The 19,625-nt window shown below is 41.8% G+C and overlaps 1 pseudogene; it reads left to right on the forward strand.

The window, feature by feature from the left end:
• Window positions 1-3,839: 3,839 nt before the first annotated feature.
• On the forward strand, window positions 3,840-4,211 carry LOC136393468 (activated RNA polymerase II transcriptional coactivator p15 pseudogene; annotated as a pseudogene).
• Window positions 4,212-19,625: the final 15,414 nt, after the last annotated feature.

Here is a 19,625-nt window from a genome sequence, read left to right on the forward strand (position 1 = left end):
CTCTCTCTGTCTCTCTAAAAGTAATAAATTTAAAAAAAGACAGAAAGAAAAAAAACCCTTCTTCCCCAATCCATGAAAATCTAAAGATGAATTTCTAGCCCCTCCCCAGAGACTCATCTGTAGAGACAGGACAGGAAGACCTGGGATGGAGGGTGGTAGAATCCTTCAGTAAAAGAAACGCCCCAGTCAAGGGCTGTGGGGCTGAAGAGGACAGAGCAATGTGCTTGAGATAGTCTGGGGAGGAAGAGAGCTCAGTTTATTGGTTTTGTTAAATAAATATCAAATGTCTACTGTGGACCAGGCACTACTCTAGGCCTTGGGAATGCTGTCCCAAGTCCTCTAGTGCACTGGTCCCCAACCCCCGGGCCGCGGACCGGTACCAGTCCGTGGGCCATTTGGTACCAGTCCTCAGAGAAAGAATAAATAACTTACATTATTTCCATTTTATTTATATTTAAGTCTGAACGATGTTTTATTTTTAAAAAATGGCCAGATTTCCTCTGTTACATCCGTCTAAGACGCTTGTCTTGACGCTTGTCTCGGTCACGTAATACATTTATCCGTCCCACCCTAAAGCCGGTCCGTGAAAATATTTTCTGACATTAAACCGGTCCGTGGCCCAAAAAAGGTTGGGGACCACTGTTCTAGCGGAGAGAAAGACCTGAGGCCTTTGGAAAAGATCAGCACCTGATAGCTTGAGGCCCTCCCTTGACTCTACTCAGACCTTGCATCCCCAAGCTGAAGGAGAACCTGCCCCCCCAGCACAGTGTCTGCGTGGGAGTACACATTGAGCCTGCTCCTCACATGGCTGCCCCCTGTGTGAGCTCAATGGGGCTGGGCAGTCAAGTGGCTGAAATTCAATCTCAGTGGTAGCTCACATATAACTGTACTTTTGTCCTCCAGAAAACCTGGTTGTGACCTGAGAAGATGGAGAAAATGACCTTCCTCACTACCTCTCCTCATGACTAGAAGTGTGAATAGGCATTTTGGGGCAATCCAATTTTGACTGAAGCCAGCAGCATATGGGCAAGGGCTCGTACCAGACAGTCTGTTCCAAGAGGCAGACCCCCTGATGGGAAACCAGACATAGTGAGAGAACAGACAGCCGCTGCTGTGAAGATATTGATGAGAGCCAGGATCTGAGTCTTGGGCGCTGAGGTAAATGCCTGTTTTGCCATTAGCAGTGGCAAGACCTAAGAAGTCTTATTTTCTCGAAAATGTTTACTTTTCTGCAGTAGTATCTATTGCATTGGGTGACATCTATTGTACTGGGTGTCCTCTACTATGCGGGGTGACGTCTCCTATACTGGGTGACATTTATTGCATGGGGTGGCGCCTACTGTACTTGGGCTGGATAAGGAAAGCACCTGGCCCATGGCTCAGCAAAACAGCAAAATCTTGTCAGTTTCCTTTGCCCCCCCCCCACACACACCCCTAATCTCCACCAGATCCCCTGGCTAGGAATGGGCCACTCTTCTGTGACTGGGATGAAGGGATCAGTATTTGAGAGAGGGTTTCTTGAGGATTTCTTTCTTTTTTTTTTTTTAAGAAGATGATCAAGGCTTTACATTCTTATTTATTTATTTATTTATTTATTTATTTATTTTAGAGAGGAGAGAGAGAGAGAGAAAGAGAGAGAAAAGGGGGAGAGGAGCAGGAAGCATCAACTCCCATATGTGCCTTGACCAGGCAAGTGTAAGGTTTCAAACCAGCGACCTCAGAGTTCCAGGTTGACGCTTTATCCACTGCGCCACCACAGATCAGACCAAGGATTTCTTACAGGAGGAAAAAATACCTCCCCAACACTTTCCCAACATTACTAGCGATGAAAATTCACAGTGAAGTCTAATCATACTTTGAACTGGTAGTTGCTCAAGGACTTTCTTCACTGCTTCACTTGCATCTTGACCCATGACCATATGACCACCTTCCCATTTCTATTTGCTTTCTGAGCAGAGGCAAAAACCAAGACCTTCCTTTCTATGTCTAAGAAAGGGACCCTTAGGGACTGGTTGAAAGCAAACAGAATCAATGGAAGCAGGAAGAATGAAAGCCAGATTTCAAGTAAAACTGTTAGCCCAGTAACAGAAGGAGAATGTCTCAGGTAACCTTAGGTATCTTCTGGACAAAGAAACTGAGACCCAAAGAGGTGAAGTGACTGTCTAGGATCAGAAAGCAGGTAACTGACTGACCAAGACCAAAACAAAGTCTCCTGCATCCCAGGTCAGAGTCCTGCCAGGGCTCCCAGCTGTCTTCGGGGAGAGAAAGTCAGAGAGGTGGAGAGAAGACAGAAAGGAAGAAAAGTGGGGACTCTCTCCTCTCTCTTCCACGTGCAGCCCAGCTGGCTTGCCTCCCAGTTGCCTGGGCTTTGGGGAGCTTTCCAGCCTCTTTATGAGGACAATCAATCTCCTGCCTCTCCCCCTTCAGCTGAGGTCACAACCCAAGTTGAGGAAACAGAATCTCGCAAGAGTACCCCATCTCCAGTGTTAGCTTTGGGCCTTCCTCATTGGATTCCCAGCCACAGTGGCCACAGGAAGAGCCTGTCCTTCCCAGCCCCTTGAACACTTGCCCCCACTTTCCCAGACTTGGGGGTGGGAGCCCAGGCAGCTTAATAATTCTCTGAGGCCCTTGCATGTCATGTCACACAGGCACCTGGGTTCAATGCCATGAGGATATACAAGTGGGGCCAAAGAGGAGGGTGGAGGCAGTGCTAAACACTGGCACAGCTGTGTTTGGAGAATGGGGGCTTTGATAGCCTCTGAAAGGGGCCAGGAAGCAGGGGTCCTTAGTCCAGGCGAAGGAGTGGCCCGGAATGGCTCAGTATAGCTCTAAGGGTTCTTGCAGCTGAATGAGGATGGGGGTGAGATGGGAAGCGGAATGATAGGGAGACAATGGTGGGACCTACAGGCTGAAAAACAATGTGGAAGAACCCCTGTTGTGTGAATAGGAGACAATTGTCCGCTGAGCTGACAGACCCTTGTTTTGAGTAATGCAAACTCTTGTGTTCAGGGGAGACTGCCAGCCTGTTCCACAAAGAACAGCTGAAGGTTGGAAGGCTTGACCTTGAGTACAAATAAATCTACTTCTTGACAAAAAGCCCATTCCCTCAGGCTCCCTGTAATCTTGTCCCTGGCTCCTGATGGGGAAGGCCACTCACTTTTCTATGATGCTGAGCCTTAGTTTATTGACCTATAAAATGGTACTAGCACCTTCTTTTTATGGTTTTGATGTTGGAACCATGTAAATGTTTTATATAATTAAAACACAAAATTAAATTGGAAATAATTAAATTAATTTTTAATTAAATTTAAAAGAATAGCCTGATTGGTGGTGGAACAGTGGATAGAGCATCAACTTGGGATGCTGAGGTTCCAGGTTCAAAAGCCTGAGGTTGCCAGCTTGAGTGCGGAGTCACTGGCTTGAGTGTGGGATCATCGACATGGTCCTATGGTTGCCGGCTTGAGCCCAAAGGTCTCTGGCTTGAGCCCAAGGTCACTGGCTTGAGCAAGGGGTCACTGGCTTAGCTGGAGACTCCTGGTCAAGGCACATATGAGAAAGCAATCACTGAACAACTAAAGTGACACAGTTATGAGTTAATACTTCTCATTTCTCTCCCTTCCGGTCTGCCTGTCTGTCTGTCCTCTGTCTGTCTGTTTGCCTGTCTCTCTAAGAAAAGAAAGAAAGAAAGAAGCAATGACAACCAATAACAATGAATAGTCCTTGTGTCCAGATTGTAGTCATGAACTTTCCACTAAAAGGAACCAGGACTCAAGAAATTCCAGGCCTGAGTTGCAAGTGAGTGAATGAGCACTGGGCTATTCGAGAGCAGGAGTGTAGCAATGCTTAAATCAAAGGAAATTGTTCCTTCAAGCGATTCTGGCAGCGATTCTGGCAGTGAAGTTGACAAAAAGTTAAGGAGGAAAAAGCAAGTTACTTCAGAAAACCTGTAAAGAAGCAAAACACTGATGAAACTGCTAGAGCCCTATCATCTTCTAAGCAGAGCAGCAAGAGCAGAGATGTTTCAAATTGGGAAAATGAGGTAATCCACATTCATTTAAAGGAAAAAACTCCTAGCTGACACTAGAGAATATTGGATGGATCCTGAAGATGAGATGAAATGGGGAAAAGAAGGTATTTCTGTAAATTCTAAGCAATGGCGCTAGCTGAAGGAAGAGATTTCTAACATTGTTGACACAGTAAGAAAACTGTAAAATCAGAGCCATATAAAACTTGTACTGTTCTAGTTGTGTTAACCTGTCTGTTTACATTGGCCTTTGTTTTCTAAACATTGTTTTCCAACTTATTGTATGGATTGTAGAACAATTTGTAAGAATACTTTTTAAAAACATGTGTATTATTAAAAACATTCTGAGTGAAAATTGTCAACTTTATTAAGGAGGATTGCTTTGTGCGCCACCTAGTGTAAAATAAAATCAAGTAATACAGTCTTAACTGTTGTGGCCTTCTTTGATCGGAATTGGTACTTTTTAAGGTCAAAAATTAACAGTTTATAGATCTTTTAATTTCAACTCGGCTTTTACATTCAAAAGGATTTATATTGTATTGAATTTATAAACTTCTGATTTGTGAAATCCATAGTTGATCTGTTTTCTTCTAAACAGAAGTCTAGGCTTTAATTTTCTACCTTAGTGATACTTCACTTTCCCCTTTTAATCATTTTCCTTTAATAACTTGTCATGTTCAATTTTTTTTAATTTTTAAAAAAATATTTTATTTATTGATTTTTAGAGAGAGGTGAGAGAGAGAGAGAGAGAGAGAGAGAGAAAGAAGGGGGCGGAGCAGGAAGCATCAACTCCCATATGTGCCTTGACCAGGCAAGCCCAAGTTTTCGTGTGTGTGCCCTCAAGAGGGTATACAAGATATATTTTTTTATTATTTATTTATTTATTCATTTTAGAGAGGAGAGGGAGAGACAGAGAGAGAGAGAGAGGAGAGACAGAGAGAGAGAAGGGGGGAGGAGCTGGAAGCATCAACTCCCATATGTGCCTTGACCAGGCAAGCCCAGGGTTTCGAACCAGCGACCTCAGCATTTCCAGGTTGAGCTTTATCCACTGTGCCACCACAGGTCAGGCGCAAGCCCAAGGTTTCGAACCGGCAACCTCAGTGTTCCAGGTTGACGCTTTATCCTACTGCGCCACCACAGGTCAGGCTTATCATGTTCAATTTTCATGTCACTTTTTGCTGTTTTCCTTGAGTACATTATGCTAATCTGGGAAGTCAGTGAAACTGTCTACATGTTTGTTATCTCAATAAGGTACTTATAATTAAAATATATGAAAATTACAGTCACTCATCCTGCTGTATTAAACATTAGGAGATATAATTTGATAAACAACAACTTGTATGAAAACTGAGCAAGTTAAGTATGTTATTGCCTGTAGTAGTTATCTCATTGACTAGTCTGAAGAATATAATGACTTAGACGTCTGATTTACTTTCTTTTTTTTTTTTAACAGAGACAGAAAGAGGGATAGATAGGGACAGACAGGAACAGAGAGAGATGAGAAGCATCAATCATTAGTTTTTCGTCACCTTAGTTATTCATTGATTGCTTTCTTTTTTTTTTTTTTTTGTATTTTTCTGAAGCTGGAAACAGGGAGAGACAGTCAGACAGACTCCCGCATGCGCCCGACCGGGATCCGCCCGACCGGGTTCCACCCGGCAAGCCCACCAGGGGCGACGCTCTGCCCCTCCGGGGCGTCGCTCTGTCGCAACCAGAGCCACTCTAGCGTCTGGGGCAGAGGCCAAGGAGCCATCCCCAGCGCCCGGGCCATCCTTGCTCCAATGGAGCCTTTGGCTGCGGGAGGGGAAGAGAGAGACAGAGAGGAAGGAGGGGGTGGGGGTGGAGAAGCAAATGGGCGCTTCCCCTATGTGCCCTGGCCGGGAATCGAACCTGGGTCCCCCGCACGCCAGGCCGACGCTCAATCTACCGCTGAGCCAACCGGCCAGGGCTGATTGTTTTCTTATATGTGCCTTGACTGTGGGGCTACAGCAGACCGAGTAACCCCTTGCTCAAGCCAGCGACCTTGGGTCCAAGTTGGTGAGCTTTGCTCAAACCAGATGAGCCTGCGCTCAAGCTGGCGACCTCAGAGTCACGAATCTCGGTCCTCCTCATCCCAGTTCGACGCTCTATCCACTGTGCCACCTCCTGGTCAGGTTGATTTACTTTCACTTATTAAACATGTTCAGTATAGGATGTCAATAAAATCAGTTATTATTAAATTAGACTAGGATTTAGTAAAAATGTTAAGCCAATTGGCTTAACATTTTATTTTATAACATTGAGTATGGATTATATATAGCCAGAGATATCACTGAGCTGTACTGTTATAATAGGTGAAGTGGTCAATTTTTAGGGGGAAGAACATATACTTGTGTTTTTTTGCCTTTTTCTCAGTAGACTTGGTTCTTTTGCTGTTAATTTACTGGACTTAACTGTTATTAAGTTTTAGCAGACACTCTAAATATGATTTTCATCAGACCATGATGACAAAGTGGACACAGACTGAGGCATAGATTTCAGTGGCTTGACAGCAATAAATAGGGAGGACATGGTGTGCCTTAGGGAAAGAATGTCAGGGAGCTACAACTGAAGGAAAAGGAGGCAGTGAAGATGAAGGGATTCTCTTCAAACTAAATGATATTTTGATCACATTGTTAGGACACAATTCTAGATAGAATAGTAAAAAGAAGGGTTTAAAGATTATGTAAATTTTTTTTGTGTGTGTGACAGAGACAGAGAGAGGGACAGATAGGGACAGACAAGAAGGGAGAGAGACGAGAAGCATCAATTCTTCATTGCTGCACCTTAGTTGTTCATTGATTGCTTTCTCATATGTGCCTTGACTGGGGGGATACAGCAGACCGAGTAACCCCTTGCTCGAGCCAGCAACCTTGGCCTCAAGCTGGTGAGCCTTGCTCAAACCAAATGAACCCACACTCAAGTTGGCGACCTCAGGGTCTCGAACCTGGGTCCTCTGCATTCCAGTCCAACGCTCTATCCACTGTGCCACCGCCTGGTCAGGCTGTGAATTTATTTATTTATTTATTTATTTTTAAATTCTTGTTGACAAATTAGTTTTGGTACTAAAATAAACTAAAAATGGTGACTGCTATATCAGAGAGTTGGGTTATTATACCAAGTTTGATTGCTAACTATGTCTACAATATTTTATAGAATTGTCAAGGACTTGCTTTCGAAACAATCTGCCAGTCCACACACATAGTTACCAATTTATGTGACAGTTATTCTGTTTTAAATATTTTTATACATTTTTAGATTTATTTATTTACTTATTTTAGTATTTTTAAAATATTTTTTTTAATTTTTTAAAGTTTTTTTTAGTTAATTTTTTAATTTATTTATTCATTTTAGAGAGGAGAGGGAGAGACAGAGGGAGAGAGAGAGAGGAGAGACAGAGAGAGAGAAGGGAGGGAGGAGCTGGAAGCATCAACTCCCATATATGCCTTGACCAGGAAAGCCCAGGGTTTCGAACCAGCGACCTCAGCATTTCCAGGTCGACGCTTTTACCCACTGCACCACCACAGGTCAGGCTATTTTAGTATTTTTAGCAATAACTCTAATTGGTGTGTAATTGGGGAAATAAAGAAATTTTCTTTTGGTATTTTAGCCTTCAATAAATAATAGGTACCAAAGTGTTCAGATAACGTGTTTTTGACAAATTGTACTTGATTGATAACTTTCCCCTTTTTTGGGAATATATATGTCCTGTTAACTTAATTGAGTAGATTTGTAAAGTATTCCTTATATATATAGTAAGGGTAGTTAGAACAAAGAACTTTGATTTTGATGTAGATGGAGAAGATAATGGTTAAATTTCCTAGGTTTATATGAATTTAAGGGGTGTATGCATTTTAAAACAATCTACTAATAGATGGTGCTGAAATCTTTTATTACCTAGGCATTTTCTAGCTCTTTAGCTTGTATCATTAAACCTTCATATAAGAAGTGGTTCTCTGGTAGAATTTGGTAAGTTGGCTGCTAAGTTTATTTAAGTGTTACTGGATATGCAGTATATAGAAATTATTCATCTTCTATTGTGTGTAGGACAGATGAGGACTGGGTTAAAATAAAGGGCAATTTTGCTTTTTGTTTAAACTTTATTTTGATAAGATTTATTCAGGAAGAGAGCTTGGCATTTGGGGCAGCCATTTTTTACCTAGCAATGCCAAAATATAGTTAATTAATACCAGCCCGTGATTGTACTCAGCAGCAGGCCTTTTTAAATGGGGGTCTTAATCTTTGTCTTCTAAAGTAAAAGCAACATTTGACCAATTTCCCATGCTTTTGGCATATTATTAAAAGATCAACCACTAAAAGAGAAAAACTGTATATAATTTGATGATTCTCTTTTGTTCTGCTTCATAAATGCTTAAGAACTTCTTTTGAAGAATGTCTATACTTCATTAGCAGTCAAGATCCTGTGAAGCTCAACCTTTTCCACATAATGTTTTGGAAAAAAGACTTATGAAAATAAAAAAAATATGTACATCTTGGCCTTGGCTATTGAGGTGAAAAGAAAAAGAATAGAGAATTAAGTGTTCTTGACTTTGAGATGCAAGAAAAGTACCATACCATAAAAGTTTGAAATATTAAAGGTGCTGGCTAATATGTAGGTATTTCTCCTGATACTCTTTTATTCACTTTTTCTTGAAATTAATCCATTGAAAAACTCACTTTTTAAAAATTTAGTGGTTTTTTTCCAGATAAATCCTAAGGATAAACATTTACATAGTCACAAATATGTAACTCTGTAATTGTGGAATACCGGTATGCTTTGTTAGTATATCTTCCATGGAGATGTCTTTGAATATAATACTCTATCTGTGAATATTTTAAATGTTGAAATAAAAAATAAGAAATGCAAAGTAAATAAATTCCAGGCCTGAGGCAAGATCATTTTTCACATTTGAGAATAAGGATGTTATGAACGCAGGTCAAGTTTATGTCAAAAGGACCGAATAGCCAGCTTGAGAATACTCCCACTGGCCAACAACTTCAGCATTAAAATGAATAATGACTGTAAGAGATGGAAACACATCAAATATATAAAAAAATCAATGAGTTCATAATGTCACTAAAAAATAAAAGCGCTGGTCACCTTTGGACATTGATAGTACACCAGTTGACAATCTTGAAAATTAATAGGGTATAGCAGATCCTATTGGTGCTCCTGCCTGTATCCTCTTAGCAGTTACCTCAACAAGCTGACTACTGAGAATTTTTTCCTGATTGGGGAGGTATGCTTGGCTTAAGTGCATGGTAAGTCAGAGGTACCAGAGGATAAATGCCCCTGGAGACTGCCCTCAACCAGTGACAGAAGTGAGTTGGCAGACTCAAACCCCAACTCCCTTACCTCTCTGGCAGGGACACTGTGAGGCAAGTTCTCCAGTCTCCAGCTGCCCACAATCATAACCTGTTCAATTATTTGGATTACATACTAAGTTATTTATTGGATTCTTTCCCTTTTTTATCTCACTTTCCAGATTTATTAAGATCTGAACATTTCTAGACCCACAAATTCATGAGCACATGTGGATGGGCACAGATTAATCAAAATGGCACATTTGTGATTGGGTATGAGTGCATTCAGAGGGCACAAGTAAGCTACATGAGCAAGAAGCCCAGACTCCCACATTACTTGACTCTGTTGCACCTATGCCTTTCTCTCACTCACCCTATCGTTTTGTGGGGCATCTCTGTGATCAAGCTCCAAAGGAGGAAAAAGCCTAGGCCTGGTTCATGGATCGGTTTTTTCGATATATTGGTGTGAGTTAAACATAGACTGCTGCCACACAACAGCCCCACCCAGGGGTGCCCTTGAAAGACCGTGGTGAGGGAGGATTCTCCCAGGCGGTTTCAGGGAGTACACTGGCCATCAACTTTGCAATGAAAGAGGAGACTTGAGGGAACTGTATATATGAACTCTTGAACAATGGCAAATGACTTTCTCGGTTGGTCCAGGGCCAGGAAAGGGTAAGATTGGAAGGTTAGAGATAAGGATGTCTGGGAAAGAGCTATATGGATGGACTTAAGGCAGTGGGCATTGTGTCTTGTGGCACTACCATTAAAGAACATTCACTGTGGAGGAGGCATTTAACAACCAAGGAAAACAGGAGAATCCCAGAAGACCACAGCCAGCTTTTATCCTGCGCTACGCCAGGACTTGCACAATAGGCTCATGAATGGAGTAGCTGTGGCAGGCATGGAGACTATGCAAGGGCTCATGAGTAAGGGCTCCCTATCACCAAGGCTGATCTAACTACTGCCACTGCTAAGTGTTTGGTCTGTCAGCAGCAGAGACAGACACTGAACTCTCAGCATGGTACCATCTCTCAAGGAGCCCAACCAGACACTGGGTAGCATGTACATCGTTCAGTCTGAAAGAGGGAGCAATATCTCCTTATTGCAATTAATATTCTGGATATGGATTTGCTTTCCCTGCCCGAATGCTCTGGGCAGCACCAATATCCAAGGATGTAAAGGAGATGGTTTATCTTTATGCGATTCCATATATATAGTATTAACTCTAACCTGAAGAGGGGGATCTACTTTACAGTGAAGAAAATGTTACAATGGGCATGAGACCATAGTCTCCACTGGCCCTATGATATACCATATAACCTCGAAATGGCCAGCCTGATGGTCCACTAGTATGGTCTCTTTATAGCACATCTAAATACCAGTTCAGGGAAACATCCTCTCGGATTGGGCTGCTAGCCTTCAAAATACAGTATATATTTTGAACCAATGGCTATTATACGGTACTGTATCCCAGACAGCTAGAAATCATGGGTCAAGAACTAGGGTACAGAAAGTAGAATACCTCTCTCACAATCAGTCCTCATAATCCATTTGGGGAATTTGTGCTTCCTGTTCCTATATATTTAGGCTCTGCAAGATTAGCAGCCCTAGTTCTTAGGTTGGAAGATGCATCTACCAGGAGGCACAGTAAGGATACCATCACTAAACCTAAGGCAACAGAAGCCTCTGGGTCATTTTAAGCACTTCATGCCAACTGATCAGTAGACAAAGAAAAGAATTATACTGACAAACACATTTGATTTTGATGCCCCATGTCCAGTGTAATCATGAATAGGCAGTTGCCCCAATGTTGGCCTGTCAAGGGTACGGTAATAAAAGGCTGAGGCCTTCAAGGATGAAGGTCTGGGTTTTTCCATTGTAAAAACCCCAGAGATCAGCAGAATAACTTGTAGAGAAGGAAGATGTTGAATATTGATTACAGCCTTGGAACCAACTGCAGCAATGGTTACTATGGTTTGTTCCACTAGCCTTCTTGCAGTAAGACTTTTTTTTTTTTTAAAGAATTAGAAATTGCAGTCAGCCACCAGGTTGACAGGACAAAGTGAATTTAACATGGGGCCACAAATGGATCTGAGCACTACAAAGGGTGGATTGTAGATATGACCTATATCCTTCAGATTTCATCTCTACAAAAACATTCTTTTTTTTTTCTTTCAGAGACAGAGAGAGAGTCAGAGAGAGGGATAGATAGCAACAGACAGACAGGAACGGAGAGAGATGAGAAGTATCAATCATCAGTTTTTCGTTGTGACACCTTAGTTGTACATTGATTGCTTTCTTATATGTGCCTTGACCGTGGGCCTTCAGCAGACTGAGTAACCCCTTGCTCAAGCCAGCGACCTTGGGTCCAAGCTGGTGAGCTTTGCTCAAACCAGATGAGCCCGTGCTCAAGCTGGCAACCTCAGAGTCTCAAACCTCGGTCCCCCGCATCCCAGTCCGACACTGTATCCACTGCTCCACTACCTGGTCAGGCCAAAAACAATCTTGATGAACATCTGTGACTTTGAGGGCTTTTCTTTCTGGCTGTGAGCTCAGGGCTAGCCAAGAACACGAGAGGACTAATGCCCTCAACCTTCCAATAGGAAGTTGGCTAATAATACCCTATTTCCTTTCCCCCTAGGGTGGGATTTTCTGAGACAGGTTCTACACTGTCTTCTAGAATTTCCACAAAAGGACTGAGCTCCAATTGCTCCACCTGCTCTATTTCACAGCTTCATTGGCTTTCTTCCCTTTCCTGACTCACTTCTCAACTCCTCTGCCAGTGCCTCTTAGCATGACCTTGTACTCAAAGTTTTATACTCAAACTACTTGTACTCAAAGTCTTGATTCAACATCTGTTTTTAGGCAGTGGTGGAATTCAGCTGGTTTGCACTGGTTCAGCAGAACTGATATCTAATTTTTTGTCTTGTTTGGCAAACCAGTTGTTAAAATGGCACTTGTAATCAGGGTTCTCTCTAAAGTGGGCGCTTGGATAGCACCCAATGTGGAAATCACAAATTTACATTCCTTACTCTTTTTTAACGTGCAACAGCGTATTCTAAGAGCCTGTAGTAATTTTCATTCTGTCCATAGGTGAAAAAGTTGCAAATGAGGACAGCAATCAAGAAGCAATATGGAAATATCTTAAATAACAGTTTTATTGTTTTTTGTCAAGTATTATTTAATATTTTTAATTAATATTTTAAAACTCTTTCTTATAAGATAATCTAGTTTTGTATGCCTCTTTTATTATTCTTGTTTAAGTATTAAATGCATTAAATAATAAACTATCTTTCAGTATATCTTTTTCTATACTTAAAATGGTCATCAGGGCAGAGAACTGGTTGTTAAATTATTTGAATCCCACACTGACTTAGTCAGTTTGGGCCACTATAACAAATTACCACAGATACGTGGCTTAAACAACAAACATTTATTTCTCATAGTTCTGGTGAGGGTCCACCTCCTGGTTGACAGGCAACAGCTTCTCATTACGTTCTCACCTGGTGGAGAGCAGAGAAAAGAAACAAGCTCTTCAGCCTTGGTGGGTTGGCTCAGGGGTAGAACATCAGCCGGGCGTATGGATGTCCTGGGTTCAATTCCTGGTCAGGGCACTCAGAAGCACCCATCTTCTTTCCACCCTTCTCTCTCTCTCTCTCTCTCTCTAGTCTCCTCCCCTCCTGCAGCCATGGCTTAATTGAAGCGAGTTGGCCCTGGGCACTGAGGATGGCTCCATGGCCTCTGCCTCAGGTGCTAAAAAAAATGGCTCAGGGTGCAACGGAGCAAGGGCCCTAGATGGGCAAAGCCTTGCCCCTAGTGGGCTTGCCGGGTGGATCCCAGTCGGGCATGTGCAAGAGTTTGTCTCTGTCTCCTTTCCTCTCACTTAAAAAAAAAAGAAAAGAAAAGAAAAAGAAACAAGCTCTTTCATGTGTTTTCACATAAAGGCACTTAGTCCCATCAGGAGGACTTCACCCTCAGGGCCTAATTGCCTCCCAAAGGCCTCATCTCCAAATACCATGGCATTGAGGATTAGGGTTTTAACACATGAATTTTGGAGTAGCACACAATATAGTCCATAGTACCTATTTAAGAAAAATGGAAGACAATCAAGCATTAAGCCTACATATCCTGAACAAGTTATGCGTCAGGGTAACAAAATAATTAATGAGGAATTTTTTTCTTTATAGATGATTACAGATTACAGCTAATAAGTGAAGGAGGAATGACACTATTAGAGCATCTCCATTTTGCACTCCTATGAAAGAATGGCTTTAGACAATGATTATCAAGAGCCATTACATAAAAAGTTAATGGGTATAATAATGAGTTGAATGGTGGACACAAAGGATATGTCCACATCTCAAACCTTGAAACCTATAAGTGTTAACTTGTTTAGAAAAGGGTCTTTTCTCTCTTTCTCTATCTCTCCTCTCTCTCTAAAAATGAATAAATTTTAAAAAATTTTAAAAAATAAAAATAAAAAAGAAAAGCCTGACCTGTGGTGGCACAGTGGATAAAGCACCACCCGGAATGCTGAGATTGCAGTTGGAAACCCTGGGCTTGCCCGGTCAAGGCACAAATGGGAGTTGATACTTTTTGTTTCTCCCCTTTTCTCTCTCTCTCCTTTCTCTCTAAAAATTAATAAGAGAAATCTAGAAAAGGTTCTTCGTGGATGTAATTCATTACATGAATTAATTCTCTAAATTCAGTTAGTGGGTTTTTAAAAAATATATTTATTGATTTTAGAGAGAGGGGAACAAGGGGAGAGAGAGAGACAGAAATATCCATCTGGCCCCTGGCTGGTTGGCTCAGTGGTAGAGCATCGGCCCCACGTGTGGATGTCCCGGGTTTGATTCCCAGTTAGGGCACACAGGAGAAGCAACCATCTGCTTCTCTACCTCTCCCTCTCCTTCTCCTCTCTCTGTCTCTCTCCCTCTCCCTCCCACAGTCATGGCTTGATAGGATACAGCAAGTTTGTCCAGTGCTCTGAGGATGGCTTCATGGCCTCTACCTCAAGTGCTAAAAAAATGGCTCAGTGCTGAGCAACCAAGCAACAGCCCCAGATGGACAAACCATTGCCCCCTAGTGAGTTTTCTGGGTGGATCTGGGTCAGGGTGTATGCAGGAGTCTGTCTCTCTATCTCTCCTCTTCTCTTAAAAAAAAATTAAATTAAAAAAAATTTAAAAGAAATATCCATCTGTTTCTGGGTGTGCTTTGACCGGGGATTAAACTGGCAACCTCTGCGTATCAGTAGGACTCTCTAACCAACCAAGCTATCTGACCAGAGTATTCAGTTAATGGTTTTGAGATGAGATCATCCTGGATTATCCAGGGGAGGGGGGTAACTCCAATGACAAGTATCATAATGAGAGACAGAAGAGAAGGCACAGACACATGAAGAGGAGGAGACAACATGACCACAGAGGCAGGGACTGTACTAATTTTCCACCAGTCACTACAAGATGAAAGAGACAAGAAATTTTCCTGAGTCTCCAGATGGAGGACTACATTGTCGTCAACACCTGGAGTTTGGACTTCTAGCCTCTAGAACTATAAAAAGAATAGATTTCTGTTATCTCAAGCCACCAAATTTGTGGTAATTTGTTACAACAGCCACAGGAAGCTAATACAATGAGGAACTTTATAATGAATAGATCAGACTGACACTACTTGAATTTACTGTACTAATCAACCTTAGCATAACTATTTGAGTACAACAATGAGACATCATGAGAGAGAAAGAGTACAGTATTACTTATAAAATATTCCTGAGGAAAAAAAGGTAAATGTTAATTAAATCAAACATCTAAATATAATAACAGGGGACAGAGGAACATGTTAAACAGCACTACAAGGATACATTAAGCCAAATCCAAAATATGGGAAACTTGATGGGAAAATGACCCAGTTTCTTAAACAAACAAAATGACATAGTTAAAACAGAGAAATAAGTATTATGACTTCAAATATAGTTTTAATCTGCCTGGCGTGTGGTAGCACAGTGAATACAATGCCGACCTGGAATGCTGAGGTCGCCAATTCAAAACCTGGACTTGCCAAGTCAAGGCATGTACAACATGCAATCAATGAACAACTAAAGTGAAGCAACTATGAATTGATAGTTCTTGTTCCTCCCCTCTCTCTCTCTCCTCTCCTCTCTCTGGAAAATCATAAGCCCTGGCCGGTTGGCTCAGCGGTAGAGCGTCAGCCTGGTGTGCGGGGGGACCCGGGTTCGATTCCCGGCCAGGGCACATAAGAGAAGCGCCCATTTGCTTCTCCACCACCCCCCCTTCCTCTCTGTCTCTCTCTTCCCCTCCCGCAGCCGGGGCTCCATTGGAGCAGAGGTGGCCCGGGCGCTGGGGATGGCTCCTTGGCCTCTGCCCCAGGTGCTGGAGTGGCTCTGGTCGCGGCAGAGCGACGCCCTGGAGGGGCAGAGCATCGCCCCTGGTGGGCGTGCCAGGTGGATCCCGGTCGGGCGCATGCGGGAGTCTGTCTGACTGTCTCTCCCCGTTTCCAGCTTCGGAAAAAATGCAAAAAAAAAAAAAAAAAAAAAGGAAAAAAAAAAAAAGAAAATCATAAAATAAAAATTAACTGCAGTGGATAGACTATCAGTCTGGGACACTGAGGACCCAGGTTCAAAATCCCAATGTTGAGCATCGGATCATAGACACGACCCCATGGTCACTGATTTAAAGCCCAAAGGTCACTGGCTTGAGCCCAACCAAGGTTGCTGGTTTGAGCAAGGGATCATTGACTTGGCTGAGCCCTCCGGTCAAGGCACAAATGAGAAGCAATCAATGTACAACTAAGGTGTCACAACAAAGACTTGATGCTTCTCATTTCTCTCCTTTCCTGTCTGTCTGTCCCAGTCTCTCTCTCTTGCTTAAAAATAAATAAGTAAATAAAAAATAAAAGTTAACCAAAAAGTTAATCATGTGCAATGTGTAGACCTTAGCTGGATCCTGGTTTGAGCAAATCAATTACAAAATTTATATATATATATTTTTTTTTTTTTTTACAGAGACAGAGAGAGAGTAAGAGTGAGGGATAGACAGGGACAGACAGACAGGAACGGAGAGATGAGAAGCATCAATCATTAGTTTTTCGTTGCGGCATTGCGACACTTTAGTTGTTCATTGATTGCTTTCACATATGTGCCTTTACCGTGGGCCTTCAGCAGACCAAGCAACTCCTTGCTTGAGCCAGAGACCTTGGGTCCAAGCTGGTGAATTTTTGCTCAAACCAGATGAGCCCACGCTCAAGCTGGTGACCTCAGAGTCTCGAACCTGAGTCTTCCGCATCCCAGTTCGATGCTCTATCCACTGTGCCACCGCCTGGTCAGGCATGATATATATATTTTTAAATGAACTAAATAATAAAGAACACTAATTAAAAATTTGGGGGAGAGTGTGATTGATAATGAAATTATGATTATTTTAAGAAGCCATTATATGTTAGAAATACATACTGAGTATTACAGGTGAAATAATAGGCTGTCTGGGATTTGCTTTACTGTTTAAAAGTGTATTGTTTTTGTTTTAGGTGAGAGGAGGGGAGATAGTGAGGCAGACTCCTGCATGTGCCCCAACCAGGATCCACCTGGCAACCTCATCTGGGGCCAATGCTCAAATACTGAGATATTTTTAGTGCCTGAGGCTGATGCTCTCCAACAGAACTCTCCTCAGTGCCTGGGGCCACACTCAAACCAATCGAGCCACTGGCTGTGGGAGGGAAAGAGAGAGAGAAGGGGAAGAGGGAGGGGGAGAAGCAGGAGGTCACTTCTTCTATGTGCCCTGACTGGGAATCAAAGCTGAGACATCCATATGCTGGACTGACACTCTATCCACTGAGCCACCAGTCAGGCCTAAAAGATTTCTTCTGAAAGGATGTTAGAGTAATGGTGGCATGAGAGATAGTCCTGATCTCTCCTCTTGAAATTTCAACAAAAGCAGTTCAGGAACCCTGGCTGGGCTTGCAAGTGTGCCTGAAAGATCCACACACTGAAAGGACTAAAGGGTTCTTCTTTTTTTTTTTAATGTAGTCTTTTTATTTTTTAATTTTTACTTATTGATTTTAGCGAGAGAGCAAGGGAGAGAGAGAGAGAGAGAGAGAGAGAGAGAGAGAGAGAGGAACATCAATCAATTCCTGTATGTGCCTTGATCAGGAATTGAACCAGCCACCTCTGTGCTTCAGGCTGATGTTAATGAACAAAACGAATACCTCACCAAAGAGATTGAAACTTTAAAAGCAGAAATAAAGAACTCAGTACATGAATTGAAGACTGAGGTAGCAAGTTTAGCTAATAGAACAAGCCAGAGGAAAGAATCAGAGCTCTACAATAATTGTCTGACTCCATCAGAAAGAGCAATATAAGAATAATGGGTATATCAGAAGAAGAAGAGAGGGAGAAGGGAATGGAGAGCCTATTCAAACAAATAATTGATGAGAATTTCTTAAGCCTATGGAAAGAGTTACAGCCTTGAATCCAAGAAGCAAATAGAAGCCAAGTTACCTTAACCCAAACAGACCTACTCCAAGGCACATTGTAATAAAATTATCAAAAATCAATGACAAAAAAAAAATCCTCAAGGCAACTAGAGAAAAGAAGAACATAACATATAAAGGAAAGCCCATTTGGTTATCATCAAACTTCTCAGCAGAAACTCCACAAGCCAGAGAGAGTGGACCCAAACATTCAAAGTACTGAAAGACAGGAATTACCAGCCAAGAATACTATAGCCATCAAAGTTATCTTTCAAATATGAAGGAGAAATAAAAACTTTTGCAGCTATACAGGAGCTGAGGACATTTATCACCAGAAAACTCCCACTGCAGGAAATACTCAAGGGGATTATTGAACCAGATACAAAGAAAAAAACAAATCAAAACTACAAGTAAAATCTCTAACAAGGCCACAATAAAAAAAGGATAATCTGTGACAACAATAACAAAAAAGGGGAGAGGATAAAGGTCTGCAGTAGCAAAGGAGGATGGAGTGCAGAAGCACTTATAAGACAAAGGACTCTTGTACTTATGAACATTTTTCTCTTAATAACCTAATGATAACCACCCCTGAAAAAGCCATTACTGAAACACACAGCTCAAAAAAAAGAGAAACAGGGTAAAGAAGTATAGAATATCACCAAAAAAACAACAAACAGAAACAAAAAAAAGAAGAACCAAACAAGACACAGAGCTACCAGAAAACAAAACATAAAATGGATATAGGAAATCCTCAAGTGTCAATAATTACCCTAAATGTAAATGGACTGAACTCACCAATAAAAAAGCACAGAATAGCAGATTGAATTAAAAAGCAAAACCCAACCATATGCTGCCTTTAAGAGACACATCTAAGCTGCAAGGACAAAAGTAGATTCAAAGTGAAAGAATGGAAAATGATTCTGCAAGTAAATAATATCCAAAGAAAAGCAGGTGTAGCCATACTCATATCTGACAATGCTGACTTCAAGACAACAAAGGTAACCAGAGACAAAGATGAACATTTCATAATGAGGAAGGAAACATTATATCAAGAAGACATAATACTTCTTAATACAGTGTGTCAGTAAAGTCATGGTGCACTTTTGACCGGTCACAGGAAAGCAACAAAAGATGATAGAAATGTGAAATCTGCACCAAATAAAAGGAAAACTCTCCCAGTTTCATACCTATTCAGTGCAGTTTGATATGGGCTCACGCACAGATTTTTTTAGGGCTCCTTAGGTAGCTATCCCGTACAGCCTCAAAAGACTCGTCACTGACTAATGGCCTACCAGAACGGGGTTTCTCCACCAAACTGCCGGTTTCCTTCAACTGCTTATCCCACCGAGTAATGTTATTCCTATGTGGTGGTGCTTCGTTATAAACATGCTGATATTCACGTTGCACTTTGGTCATGGATTTGAATTTAGCGAGCCACAGAACACACTGAACTTTCCTCTGTACCGTTCACATCTCGACTGGCATGGCCGTGGGCTGCTCCGCTGTATACACGGTGTTACATCATCATCTGCACATGTGCACATGCTGCCACATCATCCTATAGACACTGGGAGGGTTTTCCTTTTATTTGGTGCAGATTTCACATTTCTATCGTCTTTTGTTGCTTTCCTGTGACCAGTCAAAAGTGCACCATGACTTTACAGACACACTGTGTGTGTATATATATATATATATATATATATATATATATATACCAAACCAGGGAGCACCAAAAGATGTAAGACATCTACAATTGATCTAGAAGCAGACACAATCATACTTGGAGATTTCAACA

The sequence above is a fragment of the Saccopteryx leptura genome, chromosome 2 (assembly GCF_036850995.1).
Source record: "Saccopteryx leptura isolate mSacLep1 chromosome 2, mSacLep1_pri_phased_curated, whole genome shotgun sequence".
In the NCBI taxonomy this organism is placed as follows: Eukaryota; Metazoa; Chordata; class Mammalia; order Chiroptera; family Emballonuridae; genus Saccopteryx; species Saccopteryx leptura.